At 37.2% G+C, this 13,850-nt stretch overlaps 2 protein-coding genes across 5 annotated transcripts in view; one reads left to right on the forward strand and one right to left on the reverse strand.

The window, feature by feature from the left end:
• PLPPR5 (phospholipid phosphatase related 5) overlaps positions 1 to 13,850 on the reverse strand; it is a 131,728-nt gene that overhangs the window by 115,256 nt on the left and 2,622 nt on the right. The window lies entirely within an intron of this gene.
• The window catches only part of LOC108400423 (uncharacterized), a 116,969-nt gene that overhangs the window by 57,468 nt on the left and 45,651 nt on the right, over positions 1 to 13,850 (forward strand). The gene's annotated exons all lie outside the window — the stretch shown is intronic.

The following is a 13,850-nucleotide window of genomic DNA, read 5'->3' on the forward strand; positions in this document are numbered from 1 at the left end:
TTCTCCTTCTACATTCTCTAATTCAATCAAATGGACTAAATGGAAGAAGCACGATCCTTCATTTCAAAACTCCCCTTGGATCCTTTCAATACATACCGTTCATGTCAATGGACAGTGGTAGAAAGAATGTTTTGAAGCCAGGAAGACCTTCTGCTTTCAAATTACTTAACATTATCTAAGTTGCTTAACTTTTTTTGTCTCAGTTTCCTCTTTTTCAAAAGGATGATGATAAAACAAAATTATAGAACTGTTGTGAAGATTAAATTACCCCACAGACACAAATTAATATGTTCAAAATCATTAGCTCCTATACAAAGAGCACCTATTGCAGGAAAACTGAGAATCAATTCAGTCAAGTAACAGGTGCCATGTTAAACTAATTAGTAGTAGATCCAGGATCCACCCAAGTATGTCTGATTCTAAATCTACCTCAATAAATTAGTTGTTTTTCCCTCCTAACACATCCAAACACACCTGTCCCTCATGGTAGCATTCTGCCATTGAGTAGCTAAAATGTCATGCTCTCACAGAAACTTTCTCTATAGAGTTAGTTCAAACTGATTTGTTTTCTTCACTGGATGGCCACGGCATTTCACTATTTATTAATACATAAAGCAGTGTCTGAGTGCCCCCACCCAAGTACCAGGTATTCCTTGCACTGAAGTGAGTTTTTGAAATGTTAAGGTTATTTCTGCATGAACCTGGATTCTTGACTAGGCTATTAACTGCCTGAGATCAAAAGCACCCTCTTCATTTATTTTCACACCAGTTGTTTTCTTTACTCACTGCAAAGTACTTTACAAAGGTCTACAACACCAGGGACAGGTTCTAATTTAAGCTCTGCCACTGTTTTGACTGCAAAACCATGAGGAAGCTCATTTTCCTGAGGCTGGGTTTTTTTGTCTCTAAATGATTATAATACTCATCATGTATGTGATTATTGTGAGCCATTCTGTGACTGACAGAGCTTCATGCAAATATAACAGGTCCCGTTATTACTATTGTTGATGGCACTTTATTATTATTTAATACATGAATGCCAGAATGAATGTTCTGCAGATCCTTTCTGCACTAGCAGTGGTAAGGTCAGAAGTTTGATTCCAAATCAAGACTTCCTTAATTCCATTACCTCACATCTGTTGTTCAGGCTCTGCTCAGGACTGATTTCTGAGACCCTGGTTGCTGCCTGCTGGGAGGCTCCTAGTCTCGGATGCCACCAAGCCCCAGTGCATGCCTGAGACCTCTTCACACCACTGGTCCTGTCCTGTGACCTTCTGGACTTGCCTGTTCTGACCAGCCCACCTTGTCTTACTCACAGGTGACTTCCTCCTCCTTACTGCCTCTTTGCTTCCTCCATATTGCCCTACTCCCCAGTGTCCAAGTTTCCAGCTGCCATCTCTTCAGCAACTATAGAACAGCACCAGTCTCTGATGTTCTGATGCCCTCTATTACAGCCACTTGCCAGAAGCCTACCTGCCTGTAACCCAAGCTGCCATCCTTGCCTTGGCCCCCTCAGTCCTAAGTGTATGCCACCAGCGCCTCTGGTCTGTAACTACACCCATGGCAGGCACAGGGCTGCTCTAGATCCCTGCTCTTTTGAAAAAAATACAAAACCAGAATTCTGTGATCTGTCTGAATATCCCATCTCTTTTCCCTCTACCACGCATTTCCAGGCTTGGCCAGCTTCTCTGTTGTCGAAGCATTGACTACGTTACCTCTTGATGGTTTGTTTTTTGCCATTAACCTAAGTTTATACGCTTCCTTTGCAATCTTTAATGTCTTTCCTCTTTCAAATTCCTCTAAGTTCTCCTTCCTAAATGAATAAAGCCAAGACACTAGCACATTCACATCATACAATTTATGCAAATCCAATTAATCCAATCAAAGCTTGTTTGTGTAAAAGCCTGTCTTATGTGCTCTTTAAAGTCATTTCCCATGAATGGAAACCTTAATTAGATGACTAAACTTAGAAGGATAGAGCATCTTGTAAGAAAACCAAGCACCTCTAATTAATATCATAAACTGGAAAATCTGAGTTTCACCTACGAAGAATAGTACTGTTTAATTTCACATAAATTTCAATCCATACTTCCTAAAAGAATTGCATAATCATATCCTCAAATTTATAGAGCAATATACAGATGTATATATATTTCACTTTAATTTCCAATTTGAAATGAGGAGAGTGAAGACATTTACTATACAGGTGAGCACACCTGCGATATCATTTAGAAAATGCAGTCAAAATGACCTAATTATAGAATCAAAACATAGCAAGAGTAACAAAAATATGCTTGCCAGTTTAAATTTTAATTGTGCATACCAACATAAGCTTTCATAATTACACAAATATCGGTTTTTAGCAGTGTCCATGTTGCAAGTAATAATTTAAAATCATGTGATATATGTGTAGAGGGATTAATGCATCAGCATCTAATTGAAAGTTTATGTCACAGTTTTATTTTTATTTAAAATGGAAAAATATAAGTACTCTGGAACACATTTGGCTGCCAAAGCCAAGATTTATATGATGAAGGTTGCACTAGATTCCTAAAAACTCTCTAATGATATCCGAATTTTTTTTTATTTTAGTTTACTAAATTAATAGCAGTCACAGAAATAGAATTACTTTGTAAGACAGGCAGATTTAGATGTTCCATTTTGTAGACAGACAGAGTGAAGATAAGAGATGTACCTCCGGTTTACCTCTTTAGGCTGGTAAGAGAATTTTGACTCCAATCTCTGGGTATTATTGTAATGTATTTTCTATTGAACATCCTTATATTCTGATCCCAATTACTTCTGTGCTATACTCTTTTCCATTCCAGACATTCTTGGAGTTCCTTCAACCTATGAAGGTTTCTCCAGCCACAATCACTTCATGTATGCTCTTTGCTTGGAACAGCCCTCCTCTGGCTTCCATGACCAGCCAAGATCACCTCCTCTCAGAAGTTTCTCTCTTGATTCCTTCTATCTTCTTCACCCTACTCCCACAGCCAGTTATCAGAATTCACATACTTTAACTCTTCACTGACATCATATATTGAGTTCTTTGAGGGCAGGATCCTTTCTTCCACCTTTGAACATGTAGATGTATTATATACACAAAGCCTTGTCCAGGGAAGACTCAGTAAATGTTTTTTTTAATGAATAAATGAAAGAATGAGTTCCTAAATACCACATCATTGGGCTTCAATATGATTGTTAGAGGGCTATTGCATTTGTACCCATCTGATAATGTGAGAAGCTAATGTGCACTTGTTTGATATTTCACTCTCATTGGGAAATCCTAAATCTCAATGCAAAGTATCCATAAACAATAAAATCCCAATTTCATTTTCCCTGATTCCTCCTTAAGTTAATTGAAGTCATAAGTAATTTGTCTGTCCAACCAGCATTGAAGCTTTCTTTACTCATTAATGTTATTCTCTAAAGTACTATTAATTTTTATCACTCTCTGAGGAAATTCTTCTCAAAAATAGTTCATGTTTTGTGTCAAATGTTTCAACTGTTAATTTATGATTACTAATGAAAATGTACAGAGTATGACTCATAAACCCTGACTGACAATAAAATCATGACTCATCTCATTTAGAAACACTGCCAGCTATCTGACTTCTACATCAGAACATCAAAAAAGTTTTCTAATTTACCACATATATAAATTTCAGGTATAAATTATATCATAAGTTTGATTTTCAAAATAGAATGGAAGATGATATGCTCTTTAAATCAACCAATTTGCTTTAGAAAAATGGCAAAGCATTTAAAATACAGAAAACATCACACCTGATGAAAAAAGATCGTGTGTTGCATAAATGCTTAAATAATGGCAATTTAAAGTTATAAAAGTATGTGCAATGGACAATTAAAGACATAGGGAAATAAAATAGTGTTACAAAGCCAAAAAAATGATGTTAAATATTTAAGCAAAATGATAGTCTTTAAAATATTCTCCATTTGAGGTAAGTAAGATTTATTTTGAACTACATTCTATAAAACTGATTAAATGAATATATAAGGGAAACTATTTGAAGTCAGGGATGGGTAAATAAAGTAAAACATTAAAGATGGATTTTAGAAAAATAATTTGGACTTTATAACTTAAATATCTATGAAAGAGTACCAAATAATTTTAATTTCTGCTTCTCTAATTTTGTTTTCTTAAAATATAAAGATCATTGCTTATATCTACCATTTAAAAGGTATTGTACTGGGCACTACGTGGTGGTGAGCAAGAGGCAAAGATATACAAGACATATTTGCTGGTCTGTAGGAATTTATCACCTTTTGATGGGCAAATTATTTGTATGTAATTATAATGAAAAACCATGTAATAGTATTGTATAAGCTATATACAACTCAAATCATTTTAATAATCATCTGACAAATGATAGCAATGATGTCAAAACCAATGAGATGAGGGTGCCTGGAGTTCTGTCTTAAGGATTGAAAGCCCAGAATCAGTATTAGATGGAAAGAAAATGCCACAGTCTCTTAGCCATGTCTGCTGTGGTCATGTGGAGGGGACAACGGTGTACATCCCTGGTGCTGTGTTTTTGCCTACTTGACAAAAAGTTTAAACTACTCCCTTTACAGATGAGATAACTGATCACAGGTGACATTATACAGACTCCAAAGTTAATGCATTAAGGAAAAAATAGTGTGTAAAACTCTTGCTCTCTTTGCCAAGGTGAAGGTATATCTGAAAAACACCATTCAGTGCTGATACCACATTTAAAAACATAGGACCTCTCAAGTACAGTCAGATGTGAGCAGCCAGAATGGTGGCAGGGACTCAAATCCATGTTCATGTGATGATGAAGACTAAATATCTTTTTAGAGAAGAGTCAGAGAACTGAAAAGTAGCTTTACACATTGAGAGACCACACAGGTTGTTCTATATGGCTTCAAAAGGTAAAGGAGGCCAATGACCAGAAGCTACAGACAGACAGGCTTTATTTCATTGTAAGACACAGCGATCTAATAGTGAGGTTTGCTTTGTACACAGGGAAGGCTGCCCCAGGGAGCAATGAGAGGGTCTCCTGCCCTGAGGGCATGGAGTTCAAACTCTTCCAAACCATTATCCTGGGAGACAGAAGCTAGAAAGCTACTTGATTCCTCAAGGCCACAAAGGTAGAAAGCGGCAGAGCGGGGAAGAAATCTCAGGTTATCTGCCTGTCAGGCCAGTAAGTCACTGTTCCTTTTACTTACTTGTTTTAATTTTAGATCATCATGAAATCTGCATACACAGAATTCATTATCAATACTCTGCATTCACTATTTCCATAAAATAATGCATGATTGTTACTGTTCCTTTATTCTGTCTGGCTTTCTCTCTAGCTCCCCATCCCATACCTGCAACTACTCTTCTCTTTTATGGAAAGTGTATGAAATAAGGGGAAAGATGATTATTCAAAAAGGAGCTTATAAGTAAGATAGATCACTGTTGACTAGAAGCATCAAAGACTTATCAAGGAGGTGGGACTGGAGTCACCTACATTAAAGGATGGGAAGTATGTAAATAGATGGGAATGAGGAGCAGGTGGAAAAACATAAAGCCCAGCACAGCAGAGAACTGCGGCCTCACATCACTGGTGCTTCCAAGGAAATGGCACCACAGGATTGGACCAAGGGTTTTTGCAATCATTTTGAGAGTCCCTAAGTCCCTTCCGAAAAAAATAAAAGACTGCAAAATATATCAATATCTACACTTTTCCTTGGAATACTTACACCACTGAATAGTTCTTCAATGCTTCTAATGAGTTGCCACAGTTAATGTAATGACTATGCCTTGGGTGCAGCATATCTGCTCTATGTTAATTATGTATAGTGTCATAACTACATTAGATTGTGTAATGTTAAAATCACACTGTAAGAATATGAAATCTATGAACCAAAATGGTTAGATTTTTGTTTTATCCACTTGTAGAGTTTCAAATGTAGTTCTATTTTTTGTCTGAAAAGATTTGATGTTAGAAACTTAAAAGAAGGCCCCACAGAACCAAATGATTTTGGAATTAAGTGCTCTTTTTTCTTATTTGCTACTATCTCTTTACTATCATTTAAGTGCTAATTATAAATATAATGTTCAGCAAAATTATTTTGACCCATCTATGAAGTCACAAGAAAAAAAGCTATCATACTAATGATATACTCTTCCTCTCTTTCTCCCAACTAATTCAGGTATACAGAAATATTTGTCACAGGTGGTCTTAAGCCCCACTCCCCTAGACAGCAAAAAACTTGGTGCTGGGGATGAGGACCATTCCTGTGTTAAAAGCACATGAAGCCATTCTGCCAATGTAGGTCACTTCCTTGCTGTGGAGTCACAGGCTAGTTGCTTAATCTTTCTGTGCCTCGGCGTCCTCATCTGTAAATTGAAACAATAGTATCCACTTCCATTGTTATGAGGATTTGATTAGTTAATCTGTAAAATGCACCTACAGCATTAGCTGATATATGCCGAGTACCCATATATGTTAACTAGTTGTGTTACTTTTCATTAGTTGCATGGCCGTGGGTAAATCACTTAATCTCTCTGGTCGTTCATATGAAAATTAAGAGACAAAACTAAATGATCTCTAAGGCCTCTTTCAAGACCAAAAAATCCCAGCTACAAAGAAGCATGTTCTCTCTCACACTGAATTCATCCATCTTTTCCAAAAATGGAATGGCAGAAAAAGCCTGATAGTGTTGCTTGAATAAAGTGCTACTGGATTCCTATATCTGTATTCTAGACTTAGCCCCAGGAAAAATGAAAAGGAGACCCCCAAGTAATGATGTGCTGAGGAGTCACAGAGCCAAGGAAACAAAGGTCTCTTTGTGAAAGACCAAAAGGGGCGTCACGTAGTTTTGACTAAGTCTCTTCATTCACTGAAGTGCTGAGCAAACCCTATGCAGCAAAGGCGCATGTGCAGGCGGAGGATGTCGTCCCAGCCCAAAGATGTCGTTCTGCTTTTTAATTAGGAATGTCAGGGGTTCATTTTAAATTACAAGAGGAGGCTCCAGGTGCACTGTATCTGACACCGCTCAGTTTTGGTGTCTGTGAGGACATGGCCTGCTGCTTTGATGAGATCTCTGGACATACAAGATGCCTCTCAGTGTGAAAAGTGCTTTTGTCTACCCCAGTGTGAGGAAAAGCTAAAACTGAAATTTCGATAAAAAATCTTGACAGGAAAGTACAGTTTTTCCTGGTACTGCTGAAGGCACTCTTAAAAAAAGAACGGGATCAGCAGACTAGAAACAGTACACAATATACTCTACATAGAGGTTCTGGTTCTATCAGTACAAATCCTGCTTCCCTTAGAGTGGCAAGGTCACAAGTTATTGCGGCAATACACAGCTATGGCAGGACTATATCTGTATTTAACTAGCCTGTGGATTCCGTAAGTTTTTTTGTTTGTTTGTTTTTTTGTCATGGTACCACTTTGACAGATTTGGGGAAGGGAGAAATCAACTTTAATCGTGGGCTGGGGATTTAGAGAAGTCAAGTAACCTCTTTTAGCCTTATTTTCAAGATATGCCACCCATGGAAGGTGCTCAGCAAATATTTGTTTAGGGAAAGATGGAAAAGGAAGGCAGGGAGGAGGAAGCTTGGGCAGTCATTAGCATTTTATCAGAAAGGTCTCACTCCACAGAGGCTGCTACAGTCTTTAGCTGTCCGTATGTTAATTAATAATGGATTTAATTAGCATTGCAAAGATAAATGATTTTTTTTATTGATGAAAATACTGACTTTTAATTAACATGCTGAATGCTAAAAATGGACTGTTCATCAGCAAAATTAAAGAATTTTAAGCCACATTGATTGGCTAAAATAGTTTGGAGATACTTTACACCCTTGAATGAACATGGTATAAGACACCAGTGAAGCCTGTAACCTTATACCCCAATGGCTTATTCTCAGTGAATCTATGGTCCAGCCACTAGTTTGGGAGCTTGAAGCATGTCACCCTGAGGACAGGGAATTGTCTCTTGGCTGTGCTGAACCTTTCATGCAGGGCTTCATACACCGACACCTCAAAGGACTGAAAGCTGTCAGTTCACTGGACTTACATAACAGGGTATGTGGACCATTCTGCCTGTTTTAATGAATGATAATTAACTAACTCCATGCTCAGAAAGATTCGGTCATTACAACCTCACCCGCACAAACGTCAACTGGTGCCTGGATAACTTATCTACCAAAAATAACTGAAGAGCTGGATGTGACAAAATTGGCCTCAGTCAGATGATCATACTCTAACTTTGAGATACTCAAGTCTAGTGGTGGTAACATGAATAAAAATAAATACAACATAAAGCATGATCAAAGGTTATTTTAATGCCCTGATTTGTTAAAGAGGTAAAAGAATCATAGAGGAAAATACAGCTGTTTTACCTAGAGGAGTCCAAGATCTGCTCAGAGGAGTTGGTGCTAGATCTGGAAGGATAGAGCCGAGGGTCCCCAAAAGTTCTTTTCTAACCATTACAGAACTTAGAAGTAAGGGAGCTAAAAATGAATTCACACAAGAAATTCCAAATTCATTATATGCCAAATATATACAGACACACACACACAACATGCAACTACACAGTACATACTACAAATACACACACACACATTATATATGCCCTCACTCATACATGTTCTCCCACTGAGAAATGTCCACAAAAGACTCTTTATAGTTTTAAATGCACTTGGTCTGGAAAAACATTTCTAGGATTTTGTTTTTACCCAAAAAAATGGTGATTTTACTGACAGTGATTCTCAAACTACATCTGTCATAATAAGACAAAAAAAGTAACCAGCCTGCTGAGTGAAAACTGGCATTCTCAGAAATAGTTTAAATAGTACTGAATATAGAACTCCATTTCACATATTTCAAAATATCTTCCATCAAAATGATATTCCTATGATTTTCTGAAGTCTGATGAAAGGATCCTCCTAACATAACTGAGGTTAAGAACTCTGACATCAGAGCCTGCCTTCTCGACTTGTATAGTGGGGAATGCTGAGCTGGGAAAATCAAGTTCTATTGGCTATTCCACCCATCTTAGGAACCAATGAAGTTTTGTCTTTGGAACATATATTTTAAATTCCCCTGTTCATGTTTGGCTGTAACTGAGCCTGTACATTAACAAGCACATGAATACTGTAAAGAGCACACTGATACATAATCAATATTCTCTAATTCTCCCATCTTCTAGGAATGCCACCATTAATGCTGTGAATCAATTAGTGTGCAACTGCACGTACCCATCAGAGAATTGGACTTGAAATGATAGATTCAGATCCTCTATGTGTCATTTACCAACTGGAGAGAATTGTTTAAGCTCCCTAGATGTGTTACTGCATATATTATCTGAAAGGGTTAACGTGAAGAATAAATACTTTACCTCAGTCATTCAACAAAAATGATTACGTACACATGATGTCATTTTTCTGTGTTCTATGAATAAATATATATTGGCATTTATGCTAAAAGAGAAGCTATCACTTATTAAGTACTTACCACATGCTATATTTAATTCTTATAAGGTATCATGCTAAGTATCATTATCTAGATCTTACAGACAGAACTGAAACTTGGAAATATAATTTCATATATATTATCTGAACTTTGGAAGGGCAGTGAATATGCCCTACTCATTATACAAGCTCAATTAATAGCATTGTACCTAGTACATAAGTGATGTATTATCATTCAAAACTTTTACAAATAATGCCTTTTTGGCACAGTACAAATTTAGAAATTAATATGATACCATGCCCACTTAACAGATGGTGCCAACATTGCTCCCGGGAAACACTTCCTGAAAACTACTCAAATGAATGGGATGATTATTAAAATAATCTTGAAACTATCTTGAAATAATCTTGGAATATTTTGAAAAACAACATTGGGTATTAAAGTAATAGTCTGTCATAGTTAGGACACCATTTCATACTGTTGGATTTTCACTTTATTTATTTTTGCTATTCTGGAAAATTAGAAAAGAAGTATAAAACGCTTATTCATTTTTTTCACACCACAAAGTAAGACTGGCAAAGCTATACTATGAGCAGTATAGCTACCTCCAGTGACCAGCTGGCTACAGAACTCATGTAATCTGCTCACACTGTGTTTTTCTCATATGTATGAAGTTTATCGTTTCCAAAGCACATTCCAGTACATTTGATTCTCACAACTGTTCAGAAAGGTAGAGGGAATAATTCAACATTTTTCAGGTAAGGTAACTGGCTCAGAGAAGCCACAGGGTTAATGTGTGATTGGGATGCAGGGGAAGGAGGAGACAGGGAGAAGGAAAGGGAGAAGAACAGGAGAGGAAAAGCTAGCTAGTGTTCAGATTCCTGAGCCTTTGTTCTCCCCTGAGCATCACAAGTTCTTATTCCTATGCAAAGGAAAGGGGATAAACAGGAAAAGAGACAAAATGGAATGCAGGGAGGTAAGGAGGGTAAGGAGGAGAGAGCACATGAATGAGTGAATAAGAATGAGAATATCTAAAGCAAGATCCTAAGAGACAGAAGGAGGAGTTTAAACAAATCCATAAACCCTCAGAGAGACATTTCTAATGTTTAGGGAAACTTGGACATCTCTAACAATCTGATAAAGCCATGGAGGCTCTCACTAGAAAAATGCATATATACATACAGACTGTATTTATACACAATGTCAGTGTGCCCACCACTCCCCGAATCTAGTGCTAGGTCCCATTATGAGAAACATGTTTTAGAAACAGAAGGCCCTCAGTGTTCTGTGCATAGTAGTTTGCAAATCTAGGATCAGAGAGTGGACCTGCATAAAGGCACTGTGTGAGTGTGTGCTACAGAGAAAAGAAATATGGCTTCAGATCAGAACAGAAATACTTGTGAACTCTTTCTGCTGCCACCCACCTCTCCACGTATCAAACTTAATAGAAAACAAACAGGTTCCTCCACCACACACTGAAAGCATTTTTTACCCTGGAACACAATGCTTCCCATCAAACCAGAAAAGCTAAAACTGAAAATAACAGGTTTGAGAAAATTTTGACTTTTCTAGTATTGAATCACTATGACAAAAAAACTTTTAAGGATTTGTTTACTGTACTTGAAAAAAGGTATAAAACAAAAAGAAGTACATGCACAGGTTTTGATGATTGTGGGATTCCAGATTGGTCACCTAACCTTTTTACATCTAAGTCTCCTTTGTTAAGTTTACTGTGAAAATTAATTACATTAATGGATTTAAATAATTTAATACAAGTCTAAAATACAATCTCACTAGACATCAGATTTCTCATGTATAAGTGTTTAAAGGTAGTACCTATGCTTACAGTAGGTACTACCGTACTGTGCGTTAAATGAAGCCCTGCACTGAATGTACCTAACCAGTGCCTGATGCCTGGAAGTTTGAGCTAATGTGAGCCCACTTGAAGAAATGAAGATGTCGTCAAAGTTAGAAATCATCGACTTAATTCTGAAAATAAGTTCTGACTTGAGTTTTATTATTTTTGCCATTCCAACTCCCCAGCTTTTATAGGTGAGTGGATTGAGCTAGATGGCCTCTGTCTACCTCTGATATTTTGCCAACCCTGGAATTCCACTGACACACAAAGGTATTTTGTTAGGTGCTTTAAATAGGTTATCTTGATTAATCATCATAACCCCGGGAGGACTAATGGTAGCTAATGCCTATATATCTAGGCACTACTCTGCTACTTACATATGTGAAGCATGTAAGTACTTAACTTATGTTAGGGCATAGGAGCAGGCACTCAAGACAAGGTTGAGCGAGGAGAGTCGTGGGAAAACAGTGGGCACTTGGATCTCACAAGGTGGAGCTCTGGATGTGAGATACTTTCTGTCATCATCTACCACCACCACACAACACCCTCAGGATAGGAGCAGTGGCTACACTGCTCAGAGTCTCAGAGTCCTAAGGCAGACATAAGGAATCAGATATTCCCTAACCCTCATGCCTGCCTGCTTGGTGCTAGTTTTCTCCGACTTGGTTCTCGCTCTGTGATGATGAATGGGCTAGCTCTGTCTCCTTCAAACCATGTGTACTTCTCAGAGATCAAAGGCACAATGCTAGTCAACCACTGCATCCAAATTTGAACAGAAACCATTGTCATCACCAGATCTTCAAATCAATGGGCACTAAAGATCATTAATTAAATTTATATCTGTAAATTCTGTTCCTGGTGCTTCGGCAAATGCTATACAGACCAAACTGAACAGCAGATGTTTAGATGAGCCCACATTATAGGTATTTTCTGAAAGCACAATTAAGGAGGATAATAGTTTAAAATTTTCCTATGTAGATATTTTAATAATGGAAGAGCCCTACTCTAGTGTCCGTAAAATGTTCTAAAACACCACCTATCATACAATACCCACCCCTCCAATTCCCAACAATTGAGAAAAACTCACCCTGCTATTCCAGGACTCATCAAAGAGACCCTAGTCTTCCTCTTCAGCCACATACCTGCTGTGTTCCCCACACACCATTCTTAGAAACACAATAAATGACCCTGTTTCAAGAGTACAGCCTGCATTTTCTGCTGCCAAGCAGCTGCATGAGCTTGCATTTGGCTGCTTTTGTGATGTCCTGACTCAACCAAACTCCATTTTGGCATCTTCTACAAGTTGCTCTCAAATGTCACCATTTTATTCATGAAGCCTTTCTTCACCCCTCCAATAAAGATCATCTCTTCCTCTTCTGAACTACCAGAGGTCTTTGTGATACATATATACATATACATATATATACATGCACATATATATGTGTGTGTGTGTGTATGTGTGTGTGTGTGTATTCTTTTATAATCTTTCTCTTTCTCATACACACACACATATATAACACTTCTCTTATTATGGCTTTTATTATGACCTTTGGCATGCTTACCTTAGTTCTCAAATTAGTATGTAAACTCCTTAGGGTTAGTGACCATGGTTTACTTCTGAAGTTTCCCTTATAACCTCTTCTCTGCCTGATATGTTTCTTGCAACACAGGAATTCAATAAGCATTTACTCAATTATTATTTTATTAATAATGCTAATATAGTGATGTATCATGTATTTCTTATCAACTATGGGCCAAGGATGACATTTATGTATCTAATTTAATATTCAAAATCCTGTGACTTAGGGAATCGAGACTTAATGTGCTTGAATAAATTATTCAAGGTTACACAGCAAATAGAGTTACCAACTATTAACGTATCAGCAGGATATACTTTGGATCTGAATCCAAATGTGTTAGGCTCGAAATCTAGACCCCAACTCAACACCATACTGAAGTGATAAAACTGAAAAAATACATTGCTTTTAATTTTCAGATGAATTTAGCAAGTATGAAACAAAATCACAGATTGTGCTAGTGAGGAGAATTGCTTTTCAAAATTAATCTAAGGGATCAGAAATTAGTTTTGAAGGTTAACAAATACATAACATAAAGAACCTTTATCACTATAGTCCAAATGTAAGAGATGGAGACAGACACCATGGATTATTTAGAAGAATGGTCTATGAGCAAACTTAATTTGTATATCATAATTGAAAAGGCACAGGCTTAGGAGTTGGACAGAACAGAGTTAGAATTAGGAGGATTACACTTTAGCCCTGGTCCTTGGACAAGTTAATCTTTCCAAACTCCAGTTTTCCCAAATATTAGGTGTCAATAATAATAATTGCTTTCACAGATAATGCAGATGTTAGATGGACATAAGCAATATGACTCAACAAATGATGGGCACTAATAACATTATTATTACTAATATTCTGTTCATGCAAAGTGACTGTGCTAAACCAGTATTCTTGAGAGGAATGGAAAGGCAGAGCTTAAATTACTGTTCCCAACTTTTCCCATTGTGAGAGTAC

Source organism: Manis javanica, chromosome 4, assembly GCF_040802235.1.
Source record: "Manis javanica isolate MJ-LG chromosome 4, MJ_LKY, whole genome shotgun sequence".
In the NCBI taxonomy this organism is placed as follows: domain Eukaryota; kingdom Metazoa; phylum Chordata; class Mammalia; order Pholidota; family Manidae; genus Manis; species Manis javanica.